Below are 15,417 nucleotides of genomic sequence, written 5' to 3' on the forward strand. Positions count from 1 at the left end.
CCACTATACTACCGTGCTTCCCCCACTATGCTACCGTGCTGCCCCCACTATACTACCATACTGCCCCCACTTTGCTACCGTGCTACCCCCACTATACTACCGTGCTACCCGCACTATGCTACCGTGCTGCCCCCACTATGCTACCGTGCTACCCACACTATGCTACGGTGCTGCCCCCACTTTGCTACCGTGCTACCCCCACTATGCTATCATGCTACCCCCACTATGCTACCGTGCTGCCCGCACTTTGCTACCGTGCTGCCCCCACTATACTACCGTGCTGCCCCCACTTTGCTACCGGGCTGCCCCCACTTTGCTACCGTGCTGCCCCCACGATGCTACCGTGCTGCCCACACTATACTACTGTGCTGCCCCCACTATGCTACCGTGCTACCCCCACTATACTACCGTGTTGCCCCCACTATGCTACCGTGCTGCCCCCACTATGCTACCGTGCTGCCCACACTATACTACTGTGCTGCCCCCACTATGCTACCGTGCTGCCCCCACTATGCTACCGTGCTGCCCCCATTATACTACCGTGCTGCCCCCACTATGCTACCGTGCTGCCCCCACTATGCTTCCATGCTGCCCCCACTATGCTACCGTGCTGCCCCCGCTATGCTACCGTGCTGCCCCCACTTTGCTACCGTGCTGCCCCCACTATACTACCGTGCTACCCCCACTATGCTACCATGCTGCCCCCACTATGCTACCGTGCTGCCCCCACTATGCTACCATGCTGCCCCCACTATGCTACCGTGCTGCCCCCACTATGCTACCGTGCTGCCCCCACTATGCTTCCATGCTGCCCCCACTATGCCACCATGCTGCCCCCACTATGCTACTGTGCTGCCCCCACTATGCTACCGTGCTGCCCCCACTATGCTACCGTGCTGCCCCCACTATGCTTCCATGCTGCCCCCACTATGCCACCATGCTGCCCCCACTATGCTACTGTGCTGCCCCCACTATGCTACCATGCTGCCCCCACTATATTACCGTGCTGCCCCCACTATGCTACCGTGCTGCCCCCACTATGCTACCGTGCTGCCCCCACTATGCTACCGTGCTGCCCCCACTATGCTACCGTGCTGCCCCCACTATGCTACCGTGCTGCCCCCACTTTGCTACCATGCTACCCCCACTATGCGACCGTGCTGCCCGCACTTTGCTACCATGCTGCCCCCACTATGCTACCGTGCTGCCCCCACTTTGCTACCATGCTGCACCCACTATGCTACCGTGCTGCCCTCACTTTGCTACCGGGCTACCCCCACTATGCGACCGTGCTGCCCGCACTTTGCTACCATGCTGCCCCCACTATGCTACCGTGCTGCCCCCACTTTGCTACCATGCTGCCCCCACTATGCTACCGTGCTACCCCCACTATACTGCCATGCTGCCCCCACTTTGCTACCGTGCTGCCCCACTCTGCTACTGTGCTGCCCCCACTATGCTACCGTGCTGCCCCACTTTGCTACCGTGTTGCCCCCACTATGCTACCATGCTGCCCCCACTATGCTACCGTGCTGCCCCCACTTTGCTACCGTGTTGCCCCCACTATGCTACCATGCTGCCCCCACATTGCTACCGTGCTGCCCCACTCTGTTACCGTGCTGACCCCACTATGCTACCGTGCTGCCCCCACTTTGCTACCGTGTTGCCCCCACTCTGCTACCGTGCTGCCCCCACTATGCTACCGTGCTGCCCCCACTTTGCTACCGTGTTGCCCCCACTATGCTACCATGCTGCCCCCACTATACTGCCATGCTGCCCCCACTTTGCTACCGTGCTGCCCCCACTCTGCTACCGTGCTGCCCCCACTATGCTACCGTGCTGCCCCCACTCTGCTACCGTGCTGCCCCCACTATGCTACCATGCTACCCCCACTATGCGACCGTGCTGCCCGCACTATGCTACCGTGCTGCCCCCACTATGCTACCGTGCTGCCCGATGCTACCGATATGGCAGAGGCATTGCTAATGGAATTTCCCCAGAGCTCTACGTGTCGCTGACATACAGTTCAAGTCACACTGCAGTACAGGAGTGTGGCGATTACAATTACCCTGTACACTGGGATGTTTGTTGACCTGTAAGGTTCTTTGTTGTCAAACACTCATTGCTGTGGTTTCTAGAAGGTTAGGCTAGCCCAGCTGATCCAGTATTAGATCTCTCGTCAATGGCGGCTGTCTGACACAAATGGTTGCCAAAGTCCAACAATAGTATGCTCCTGTCATCTAAGCTGGGTGTCGGTGGTTCCTCAGTCTTTTTTCCCAAAGGTTAGACAAGGCCATTTGCAATTTGTTAAGCTGCTTTGTTTCTCAGGATTCACACACATTATGAATAGATTAACGACTTATTTCAATGAGTGCCGTTTGTTTTTAGCGTGAAATAATGAAGACATTCTGTTTCCGCACATCAGTAGATTGTCTGAAATAAAAACAAAAAATCTGGAAATGCCCAACAGGTCTGTGGAGAGAAACAAGTGAACAATTCAGGTCGAAGGCTGTTCATCAGAACTCTGATGCTGAAGTGCTGAGTATTTCTAGCATTTTCTGTTTTTAAATCAGATTTCCAGCAGTCCGCAGTTGCCTTGTTTGACTTAAACACAATAGTGATTCTGCCTTGCCTTCTAACCCTCGCAAAGTCTTTGTTGGACCTCGAATCCTTCCAGCTTTTTCGTATCAAAGAGCTTGACTGTCTCTGTGTTTTATCTTTCTCTGTGCATAGCTTGAAAGAGATCACACCATCCATCACAATGTGTGTTCTTTGATAGCTGAGGCAGCCTAACAAATTACAATTGACTTGAATGGTACTCTGTTATGATGCCTCATATGCAATTTAAAAAAATCCTTGCCAAAGCTCATGCAGGAGCTTAAAATCTAGATGAGATCAAGTCAAGATAAGAACGGCTCCCCCTCCAAGAGATTGTGCATTCTAACTTATTTTAAAACATCTTTCCTTTCAAACTATTGGTGGTTTGAAGGATTAATGTGCCAGAAGGATCTGAGGGTGTATTTACAGCAAATGTCAGTGACAGTACAACACAGGTCACCGAACACGCTGAGGCACAAAACGTAGGGACTGAATTCAAGCCTCGAAACAGCCACCTTTCAATCCTGTGAGATTCCTGTTTCCTGCCTTCTCCCTGCACAATCTCTGCGCAGATTTCCTGAATTAAAACCAATTGTTGCGCAAGCTACGGCCTTTTCCCTTGGCCGGGAGCTTGATCGACTCGCAACGAGATTGAGAGATGACCTCAAAACATTTCCTGCAAGACCCTGAATCCCTTCATTGGCTCATAATGGCATATAGATTTGAGGAGAGTGTGCTCCAGTGACCTCATTTTCTGTTTCACAGCGAGCTTTATTTTTATATTGTTTCAGTCAATAAATTATCACACCTGATGGGCAGTTTTGGAATGCATGAAGCAGGCACAATTCAATAGGATATCTGACACAAAGTAAATAAATCACAGTAATTGACAGGAGCAGGGCAATATTCAAGGAGAACTTAATTATCAGTTGAAAGTAGTATTATACTGATGGGGGGTGGGGAATGAGTGACCGGCAGTGGCACAGTGAGGCTATTTGGCTAGTGACACTAGACACTGCAGATCCATTAGTTAGTGTTCCACTGAAAGAGACTGCAGCACTGCCCATTAGTCACTGATCCAACTGAAAGCATTTGCCGTACTGTGCCAGTTAACTGGTGATAGAAGAAGCAAACTTCCATTTGTGTGGCACGTTTCATGACCACCAGGCACCCCAAAGTAGGGTTGTCAACTGTGATCAAATCCTGGAGGTTTCATCACATGACTAGCCCCCAGCCAATATTTGACCAAAATATCCATCCCTGTCATGCCGGGTCCTTCCTATGCCAATTGGAAAGCAGAGGGACTCATTAGCTAATTGGACGATACTTGACCCACCCCCGACTCCCCCAACTGGTATTTCCATTTAAAAAATATCTGGCAAGGAGAAATGTTGAAAGAAATTGACAAGACAACAATCCTCTTTTAAAGTCCCGATGATTTTTTCTCAGGACGGCATTCAGCAGTATCCTGGAGATCGATCTTCAGCTCTGAAGGTGGATAAATCAGCCGGACCGGTGGACTACACCCCACGTTTCTGAAGGAGATAGCTGAGGACATTGTGGAGGCATTGGTGGCGATCTTTCGGGAATCACTGGAGGCAGGGAGGGTCCCAGAATATTTGGAAAATGGTTAATGTTACACCCCTTAAGAAAGGAAGGAGGCAGAAGACAGGAAATCATAGGCCGGTAGCCTGACTTTGGTTGTTGATAAGATTTAGGAGTCCATTATTAAGGATGATTTGCAAAGTACTTGGAAGTGCATGATAAAATAGGACTGAGTCAGCAGGGCTTCGTCAAGGGGTCATGCCTGACAAATCTGTTCGAATTCTTTGAGGAGGTAACAAGGAAGTTCGACAAAGGAGAACCAGTGGAGGTGATCAATTTGGATTTCTAGACTATTTTCAAAATGGGAAAAGGCTTCGGAAATCAGAAATACAAAGGGACTTAGGAATCCTCATTCAAAATTCTCTTAAGGTTAACATGCATGTTCAGTTGGCAGTTAGGAAGGCAAATGCAGTGTTAGCATCATGTTGAGAGGGCTAGAATACAAGAGCAGGAATGTACTGTTGAGGCTGTATGAGGCTCTGGAATGAAAGACTTGTCATATGATGAGTGGTTGAAGACACTGGGTCTGCATTTGATGGAGTTTAGGAGGATGAGGGGAAATCTCATTAAAACTTACAGAATACTGAGAGGCCTAGATAGAGTGAATGTGGAGAGGATGTTTCCCTTTGTAGGAGAAACTCGAACCAGAAGGTATTGCCTCAGAGTGAAGGGATGATCCTTTAAATCTGCGATGAGGAGGAATTTCTTCAGCCAGAGGGTGCTGAATCTGTGGAACTCATTGCCGCAGAAGGCTGTGGAGGCCAAGTCACTGAGTGTCTTTAAAATAGAGATAGATAGGTTCTTGATTAATAAGGGGATCAGGGGTTATGGGGAGAAGACAGGAGAATGGGGCTGAGAAACATCAGCCATGATTGGCTGGCAGAGCAGACTCAATGGGCCGAATGGCCTAATTCTGCTCCTATGTCTTTTAGTCTTATGGTCTTAAATAGCAGCGTTCCAGCAGTTGCAATTAGCAAAATTATTTACCTGAAGAATTCTGACACCAAAAATGATCATAGAGTTCATGCTCCATATTTCAATCAAGCTAACTCTAGAAAAAGCAGAATCCGTCTTGACATACGTTTTGACAAGCTAGATTTATGTTTTTCTTCGTAATCTCTAGCTAGTGCCGCACACTCAAGGCCTCACCCCATTTTGTAGCAATTTTCACCCTCATCCCCCTCCCCACAGCTATTTTTGACCGCCACCCCTGCCCCCCGGCTTGCAGCAATTTTCTTCCCTTATCTCTCCCTTTCCATTCCCCTTTCCCCTCTCTCCTCCCAGCTCTCTCCCTCCGTCCCCTCTTCCCTCTCTCCAGCCCCCTCTTTCTCCCTCCCCTTCCCCTTCACCCACCTTCCCCAACCTTCCCCTCTTCCCCTCTCTCACCCCTTTCCTCTTTCTCCAACCCCCTTTTTCCGCTCTCCTCTTCTCATCCTAATCTCCCTCTCCTCCATCCTCTTCACCCCTTTCTTCCTGTTCCCGCACTCTTCCCCTTCCCCCTCCCTCCTCTCTTCCCCTTCCTCCCTCTTCTTCCCCTCCGCCATCCTCTCCCCATCTCACTGTGAATACAAGTTATGCCTTCCAGTCCCCGCTGCTGTTCACGTTTAAATTCTGCCATGCTGGAATTCTGCTTGTCCCAGCTGAGTATGTGTGTGAGTGTGTGTGTGAGTGTGAGTGGGTGTGTGAGTGTGTGTTTATGTGAAAAATCTTCAAAGCCATGCCTCCCAGTGTCTGTACACTGAAATGAACGAGTGCAAATTGAAGAGCTGATTCTGGAATCTGCTCCTCAATTCAACCAAACCTTAAAGCAATGCAAAGAAGCCCACACAAATGGAAGTGGTGTTGGCGTAACTCATGTCTAAAATCCCTCGAACATTTGCGCTGAATGTGTTCAGATTCTGCTGATATTAATGAGCTGAAACTCCGCACAAACTTACTTAAATCCATCATCACCTGCTGATGCCTCACAAATTCTTCTGTTTCTTCTTCTAGATCTAAATCTAATAAATTAATGTCCATATTTGGTGTGTTCCCAGATGATGTCACTGTAATCTGAAGCATAGCTGAATATATTTAAGCCATTCATTTTTCTTTTTATGATATACAGCCTTCTTAATTTTTAAGTGCAATAAAAGTAAGTGTCGAATACAATATAACTAAATATTGTCTTTCTGAAATAAACATTCTGCACACTCCATTTAGATATTAATAAGCTTGCTGATTTATAACTTCATTCAGATTCAGCAAAATTAACCTGGATTCTTCTTCACATAAAACAGAAGCAATCTATGAAAAGTTATCTGTGAAATGATAAAGGCAGGAAGCATTCATGAATCAAGGCAACTGTCTGATAACACAGTGCAGGGCTGCAGGAAGGAGTGTCTGGGAGCACGATCGTGTCGCAGTGGGTGAATAGGTGGGACAGAAGGGTAAACATTTCATAAAAAACATTTTTTGTTTTGTCACTAATGATTTTCACTTGCCATTTGTTATCCAGATCTCTATTCCACACAAGGACACAGTCAGACAGACCCTTGTCACTAATCACGGAATGTCATATTGCTTCTCAGTGATTCACGAGGTCTTTCCCAGACCATTAGCTAATAGCTGCTGTGTTTGATAACGCCACTTTGTTTGTGCAAGGAGAAGAGATTTTTTTTCCTTCTTCGTGTTGACCACTTCTCAGCTACTTCCTGTTTCATCATGTGCTTTCTGCTATCTGCCCAACAATCGGGGACTAAGGGTCCTTGCATTGAATACGAGGAAGGTCGGGTAATTAACTGGATCCTTCAGAAGTACACTGAGCCCAAAGCTGCCAACAGATAGCCTGCGATAGGTCACTCATTACCCTCTTCTCATTTCCATTTCACTCAATGCCCCGAAAAACAGTCAAGATTTCCCATTGAGTCAGTGACAAAAAGGCCACAGGTTATTCGCTTGATTAGTTATGTTTGTTGCGTTTTTTTTCCCCCTTGATGACTGCATGTTCTTGGACAGCATTAAACACAGCCTGGCTTTTTAAGATGAAACTGAGTGCACATTATCCAATTGTATGGTGTCCTCTGTGGTGGATGTTAAAGATACCATGGCACTATTTGTAGAAGAACAGGGGAATCATTTCTGGAGTCTTGGCCAATATTTAGCCCATAAATGTAATTTCCGCGCCAGCTGGCGGAAAAGGCCTTTAGTGCCCCGCCAGCTGCCGCGGAAATGACATCTCCGGGTGGCGCATGCGCGGGAGAGTTAGCGGCCGCTGACGGCATTCCCGCGCATGCGCAATGGAGGGAGTCTCTTCCGCCTCCGCCATGGTGGAGACCGTGGCGAAGGCGGAAGGGAAAGAGTGCCCCCACTGCACAGGCCCGCCCGCGGATCGGTGGGCCCCGATTGCGGGCCAGGCCACCGTGGGGGCATCCCCCGGGGCCAGATCGCCCCGCGCCCCCCCCAGGACCCCGGAGCCCGTCCGCGTCGCCTTGTCCCGCCGGTAAGAGAGGTGGTTTAATCTACGCCGGGACAGGCATTTTCGCGGCGGGCCGGAGAATCGCAGGGGGGTGGCCCGCCAACCGGCGCGCCGCGATTCCCGCCCCTGCCGAATATCCGGTGCCGGAGAATTCGGCAACTGGCGGGGGCGGGATTCACGCCAGCCCCTGGCGATTCTCCGACCCGGCGGGTGGTCGGAGAATCTCGCCCAAGCTCTCCTGTAAGTTTAACAAAAAAATTATTTATTTCTCAACACCCGCAATGTATTTGCAACACATATACGTTCCCGGTCGCACAAACACTTAAGAAAAGATGATTTTAAAAGAGGAAGCGTGCACTTCGAGTTTTTAAAGTGTTCCAAAAGTCACTTTTACTCTTAATTTTCAAGATGGTGGTTGGGAAAGTTAAAGGCCCTCATGGTTCCCGTTTGGTCCAGTGAAGGCAATAGAGGTCGGAAGTTTCTGGCAATGAATTCACAATGGCTGGGCAGCACGGTGGCGCAGTGGTTAGCCCTGCAGCCTCACGGCGCCGAGGTCCCAGGTTCGATCCCGGCTCTGGGTCACTGCCCGTGTGGAGTCTGCACATTCTCCCCGTGTATGTGTGGGTTTCGCCCCCACAACCCAAAGATGTGCAGGCTAGGTGGATTGGCCACACTAAATTGCCCCTTAATTGGAAAAAATGAATTGGGTACTGTGAATTTTTAAAAAAATGAATTCACACTGGCTTACTTCTGACAACAGTATGAATCTGCCTTTGTCCTGTAAATCAGTAGGAAAAAGAATAGCCCAATTTTCTCTGGCAGTTAGGGGTGCTCGGCAGGGTCCCTTTTCCCTTGCTAGGGGCATCTCTTCTCTCTGTGGTTTCTTTTTTTAACATAAATTTAGAGTACCCAACTCTTTCCAATTAAGGGGCAATTTAGCGTGGCCAATCCACCTATAGCTGCACATCTTTGGGTTGTGGGGGCGAAACGGGTAGAATGTGCAAACTCCACACGGACAGTGATCCAGAGCCGGGATCGAACCTGGGGCCTCGGCGATGTGAGGCAGCAGGGCTAACCCACTGCGCCACCGTGCTGCCCTCCCTCTGTGGTTTCTGTCTCCCAGATTGACTGACCTGGATTGCAGTTCAAGATGTACTTTCCTCAGATGTTTCCTACCATAAGCTGATTTATGTAATTTGACAGTAGCATCATATATATCCACACAAATGGTCACTGACTATGTTAGCACTGACACACACAATGGGGGTTGAATCCTGGTCATTTGTACCTTCTGGAGATGGAGTGCTTCTCCCTTACACCCATTCTGTGGCATTTCATCCTGCAGCCACTAAGTCTGTATGGCCGTTTCACATCAACTTTGCTGGACATTTAGACAATAATAGATGTAATGCCTGCAGAGATCCGTTGCATTTTTAATGTCTTGACAAAAGTATGTCCCAAAGGTCATTGACGTTTTAAAGTTCTGACCATATATCCAGCCTTGGACAGTTCCAAGTATATTTTCAGACAAGGGTTGGGTAGGAGCGAGAGGGATGTGTGTGTGTGTGTGTAGGGGGGGGGGGGGGGGGGGGGTGCAACTGATCCCCTCAACTCCATTTTGTGTCGAAGTAAATTGTCAAGTTTATATTTTGCTTCTTAAAATTAAAGTGGTAAAATTACCATCTTTTTTCATACATTTGCTGGCATAACTACACAGGCATGACAATCTCAACTCTATGATTTGTGGCATTCAGGAAATCTGCACATTTTTTACATCTGGGCGGTATCGTATATTACATTACGATTACATCAATCAAATTTAAGGCATGCATTTCAAACGTGAAATGAACCAAAGGAACAATTTATCAATTTAATAAATTTGATGCAGTCAGAAAGTTTATGCAGACTTTTTATCCTGTTTGTTGTGACACCTAGGCCCCAATGTTTCTTCAATGTTGGGGAGGGAATGGGGTCACTGTCTGCAGCTCGAAAACTCGAAGTGTGAGAGACACTTCAGGGGCCCTGAAGAGATTAACTGCAGAGTCTCATGTCATATTTGGGCAACTGAGAGATTGGTTTGGGAAGGCCGGTTACAAAAGGCCATGGCTCAGAGATAATGGAGGGCGATATTTTGCGTCTGGGCTTATGATTGTCCGATCATTGGGATGGGATCTGGAGTCATCGGATTGTGGAGCAGAGGCATGCAGTGGGATGGGGGGAATGGATGATCTGGATAAGGGAATGATATGTTGGGTGTTCTGGATCACAAACAGGTCACCAACACTGGAAGTGGTGCAACTCTATTTTATTATAAGGTTAACTATATTAACATACTTGAACTGTGGGTAAATGCAATACCAGCTTTAACTGGTGACCCTTGCCTAGTCCTAACCAGGTGATGCACTCAGCACATGGTGAATGTCTGTGTTGCAGGCTGTGAGCTCTGTGCTCCGAGCTGGCTGCTACTAGAATGAGTGGGAACTCTCCCGTCCCCTGTCTTAATAGTGCGTGTGCTCTCACTGGTGATTGGCTGCGGCGTTGTGTATGCTGATTGGTCCCACTGCATGTCCATCAGTGTGTGTGTCTGCACCATGATATACTGGTGTATATTATGACATTCCCCCTTTTATATAAAGAATATGTGCCTGCGTGACAATAAGTATTGAGTAGTGAATGTACCTGACTATGTGCGTGCGTGTTTTTACATGACTATGTACATGGGGCTAATCTATTTACACGGGAAGGTGCCTGGTGCAGAGAAATAGGGTGCCACACCAACAACAAAATGAACATTATATACAAACTACTGGAACGATGAAACAGGATAACAGAACAGATCAAAGAGTCCAACATTGTAAAACTCATAAGTCAAGTCTCTGAGGTGGGCGACGAATTCTGGTTGACCGCCTCAAGGGTGGGTCAGGAGCCACCGGCTGAGGAACGGGCTGGGCCACGGCAGAGTGAGGAGGATGCAGAGTATTTGGAATCTCCATATAGTCCAGGTTGGGGACAACAGGAGGGCGTGGCAACGGTGGAGGATCACGTAGCGAGCGTGGAACGAGACGAAGGGCACGCCGATTGCGGCGGCGAATGGAACCATCTGGCAGACGAACCAGGAGCGAGCGGGGAGACACCTGCCGAAGAACCACAGCAGTTGCTGACCAGCCACCCTCCGGAAGATGGTTGCGGACATTGTCATCCGGCGCCAGAGCAGGGAGATCAGTCGCCCAAGCGTCATGCTCCGCCTTGTTTTGTGCACGAGACTGTTGCATCCGCTGAAGGACCGGTACGTGGTCGAGGTCTGCGACATGAATGGACGGCACCATGGTCCTGAGGGTACGACCCATGAGCAGCTGGGCTGGCGACAGGCCCGTGGAGAGTGGGGCCGAACGATAGGCCAGCAAGGTGAGGTAGAAGTCGGATCCTGCATCGGCAGCCTTGCAGAGGAGCCGTTTGACGATGTGGACCCCCTTTTCCGCTTTGCCATTGGATTGGGGGTGCAGGGGACTGGATGTCACATGCACAAAGTTGTACCTGCTGGCAAAGTTGGACCATTCCTGGCTCGCGAAGCAGGGGCCATTGTCCGACATCACAGTGAGTGGGATGCCGTGACGAGCAAAGGTCTCCTTGCAGGCACGGATGACCGCCGATGATGTGATGTCGTGCAGGCATACGACCTCCGGGTAGTTCGAGAAATAGTCTACAATCAGAACAAAGTCCCTGCCGAGTGCATGGAACAGGTCAACGCCTACCTTAGACCAAGGGGACGTGACCAACTCATGTGGTTGCAGGGTCTCACGTGGTTGGGCCGGCCGGAACCGCTGACAGGTGGGGCAGTTGAGCACTGTGTTGGCGATGCCCTCATTGATGCCAGGCCAGGCCAGCCTCTCGGGCCCTCCGTCAGCACTTCTCCACGCCAATATGGCCCTCGTGTAGCTGTTCCAAAACGAGCTGGCGCATGCTGTGCGGGATCACGATGCGGTCCAGCTTCAGGAACACACCATCGACTACTGCCAGATCGTCTCTGATATTGTAGAATGCGGGCATTGGCCCTTGAGCCACCCGTCCGTCATGTGGCACATGACATGCTGTAGTAGGGGGTCAGCCGCAGTCTCGCGGCGAATGTGGATAAGGCGTTCATCTGTGGCCAGCAGATTAGAGGCCGTGAAGGCCACATGGGCGTCAATCTGGCAGACGAACACCTTTGGGTCACACGGGGTGTTGACTGCCCTGGACAGAGCGTCGACTATGATCAGGTCCTTGCCCGGGGTGTATAGGAGCTGGAAATCGTACCACCGGAGTTTGAGCAGAATGCGCTGGAGGTGAGGGGTCATATCATTCAGGTCTTTTTGTATTATGTTGACCAGCGGGCGATGGTCGGTCTCGACAGTGAATTGGGGGAGGCCGTACACGTAATCATGAAATTTGCCGACCCCAGTCAACAGGCCCAGGCACTCCTTTTCGATCTGCGCGTAGTGCTGTTCCGTGGGGGTCATGGCACGTGACACATATGCAACGGGGGCCCATGATGAGGTCTCATCGCGTTGCAGGAGCACTGCCCCAATGCCGGATTGGCTGGCATCCGTTGAAATTTTTGTTTCCTTCGTGGGGTCAAAAAATGCCAATACCGGGGCCGTTGTAAGCTTGGTCTTAAGCTCCTCCCATTCACGCTCGTGGGCGGGAAGCCATTGGAAGTCTGGCTTCTTCCTGACCAGGGGCGAAATTCTCCATCCCGCCCCGCCACATTTCTGCCCCGACCGGCCGGCGGGAGTCTCCGTAACACCGGCCGGTCAATGGAGTTTCCCATTGTGGGGCAGCCCCACGCCGTCGGGAAACCCCCGGGCGCCGGCAAAACAGAGACTCCCGCCGGCGGAGAATGATGCCCCTGGTTCCGGAGAGCTGTGGTATGGGAGGCGAGGTTGGGTGTTGAACTTCCCCAGGAAGTTAACCATGCCCAAAAATCGGAGGACCGCCTTCTTATCCACCAGCTTCTGCATGGCCGTGATGGCTGCCACCTTGTCCGCATCCGGCCGCACACCCAACCGGGAGATGTGGTCCCCTAGGAACTTGAGTTCCGTCTGGCCGAAGGAACATTTGACTCTGTTGAGGCGAAGGCCTTGGTCACGTATTCGTTTGAAAACGCGCTGGAGGGGACTGATATGCTCCTGCGGGGTGGTGGACCAAATGATGATGTCGTCAACATAGACGCGCACACCCTCAATGCCCTCCATCATTTGCTCCATGATCCGGTGGAATACTTCTGATACCGATATAATCCCAAACGGCATCCTGTTGTAGCAGTATCTGCCAAACGGGGTATTAAAGGTACACAGCTTTCTGCTGGACCTGTCTAGTTGAATTTGCCAGAATCCTTTCGAGGCATCAAGTTTGGTGAAGAGCTTGCCCCGAGCCATCTTGCACGTGACCTCCTCGCGCTTGGGGATAGGGTAATGCTCATTATGTTGCGATTCAGATCCTTTGGATCAATGCAGATCCGGAGCTCGCCGGAGGGCTTCTTTACGCACACCATGGAACTGACCCAGTCGGTTGGTTCCGTCACTCTGGAGAGCACTCCTTGCTCCTGGAGGTCCTGCAGCTGGAGGCGGTCCTTGAAGGGTGCTGGGACTCTGCGAGGTGCATGAACCACAGGCGTGGCGTCTTGTTTGAGCAGGATTTTGTAAGTGTATGGAAGCGTGCCCATGCCTTCGAAAACGTCGCGGTGCTGGTCGATGATGGCATTGAGTTGCGCCCTGAAGTCCGCATCCTGGAAGGCAGACGTGTCCTCTGGAGAGAGAGAGTGTACTCGTTGAACGAGGTTTAGGAGTTTGTATGCCTGTGCGCCTCGCACAGAGTCCTTCGAGGAGCCCACGATCTCGAAGGGAAGGATGGCTTTTCGCGAGTTGTGAATCACTTCGAGTTGGCATGAACTGGTAACAGGAATGACGTTGCCATTGTAGTCCACTAGTTGGCAGGTCGACGGAAGAATGGTTGGTTTAACCCCAAGGGTCTGAAAGGCTGACCACGCTAGGAGATTAGCGGAAGCACCAGTGTCCAGGCGGAATCGTATCTGGGATCGGTTGACCATCAAGGTTGCACACCACTCGTCGTCTGGATCAATGTTGTGCACTGACAGCGGCTGGTGGTTTTGATTCGGGGACAGCCTGTTCTTTGTTATAACAGCGACTGGAAAAGGCTCCCTCTGGTCTTCAGTGTCACTGGTCTGCGGGAAGTCGGAATCGGACTCGGTTTGGGGGTAGGCAACTGCTTGTTGCAGGATTCTTCAGAGGTTTATTTCATTTCCTGGTTCAATTTGAGGCATTGTGCTGTCATTCCAGGTGAAGGAAGGGTGTTTTACAGCTTTAAAAGATTTTTTCTTTGCTTTGGGACGTTTCCCCTTTAAATGGGCGTGATCCGGGGCCTCTGACTTCATGACGCGCGTGACGTAGCACGTAGGAGGCGTTTGCACATGCGCAGATCGTGGTTCCTTTACTGATGGCCGTTTTCGTGATTGCGCATGCACGGCGTCGCGCAACTGCGCAAGTGCAGTTCCTGTACAGTTATAACTAAGGACCTGTACAGTTGTAACATGACTTGCCAATTTTTATATTCAATGCCCGATCGATTAAGGCCAGCATGCCGTATGCCTTCTTGACCACCTTGTCCACATGCCTTGCGACTTTCAGTGATTGGTGGACATGCACACCCAGATCTCTCTGCCTGTCAGTACTCACACGAGTGCAACCATTTATTGTGTAATTCCTACATGCATTAGACCTTCCAAAGTGCAATACCTCACACCTGTCCGCCCAAGACTCCAACCAGTTTATATTCTGCTGTATCCTCTGACAATCCTCTTCATTTTCCGTAACTCCACCAATTTTTATGTCGTCTATGAACTTACTAATCAGAGCAGCCACATTTTCTTCCAAATCATTTATATCCACCACGAACAACAAAGGCCCCAGAACTGATCCCTGTGGAATGCTACTAGTCACAGACTTCCATTCAGAAAAGCACCCTTCTACTGCTACCCTCTTCTGTGCCCAAGCCAGTTCTGTATCCAACTTGCCAGCTTTCCTCTGATCCCATGTGACTTCACCTTTTGTACCAGTCTACCATGAGGTACTTTGTCAAAGGCTTTACTGAACTCCATGTATATAACATCTACTGCCTTTCCCCCATCTATCATCTTTGTCAATTCCTTGAAAATCTCAATCAAATTAGTGAGGCACGACCTCACCTTCACAAAACTATGCTGTACATCACTAATAAGTCCAATTGTTTCCAAACGTGAGTAAATCGTATTTCTAAGAATCTTTTCCAATAATTTCCCTACCACTGAAGTAAGGCTCACTGGCCTATAATTTCCTGGATTATCCCTGCTGCCCTTCTTAATCAATGGAACAACATTGGTTACTCTCCAGTCCTCTGGAACTTCACCTGTAGCCAATGGGGATACAAAAATTACTGTCAAGGCCCCAGCAATTTCCTCCCTTGCCTCCCTCAGTATTCTGGGGTTGATCCCATCACGCCCTGGAGACTTATCTACTTTCATGCTTTTTAAGATGCCCAACACCTCCTCTTTATTAATATCAACATGACTCAGAATATTTACAGACTCTACCCTATACTCCTCATCCACCAAATCCTTCTCTTTAGTGAATACTGAGGCAACGTATTCATTTTGTATATCTTCCATTTCCTCTGGTTTCATACATAGATTTCCTCCAATATCCTTGAATGGACCAACCCTTTCT

The sequence above is a fragment of the Scyliorhinus torazame genome, chromosome 8 (assembly GCF_047496885.1).
Source record: "Scyliorhinus torazame isolate Kashiwa2021f chromosome 8, sScyTor2.1, whole genome shotgun sequence".
Classification (NCBI taxonomy): domain Eukaryota; kingdom Metazoa; phylum Chordata; class Chondrichthyes; order Carcharhiniformes; family Scyliorhinidae; genus Scyliorhinus; species Scyliorhinus torazame.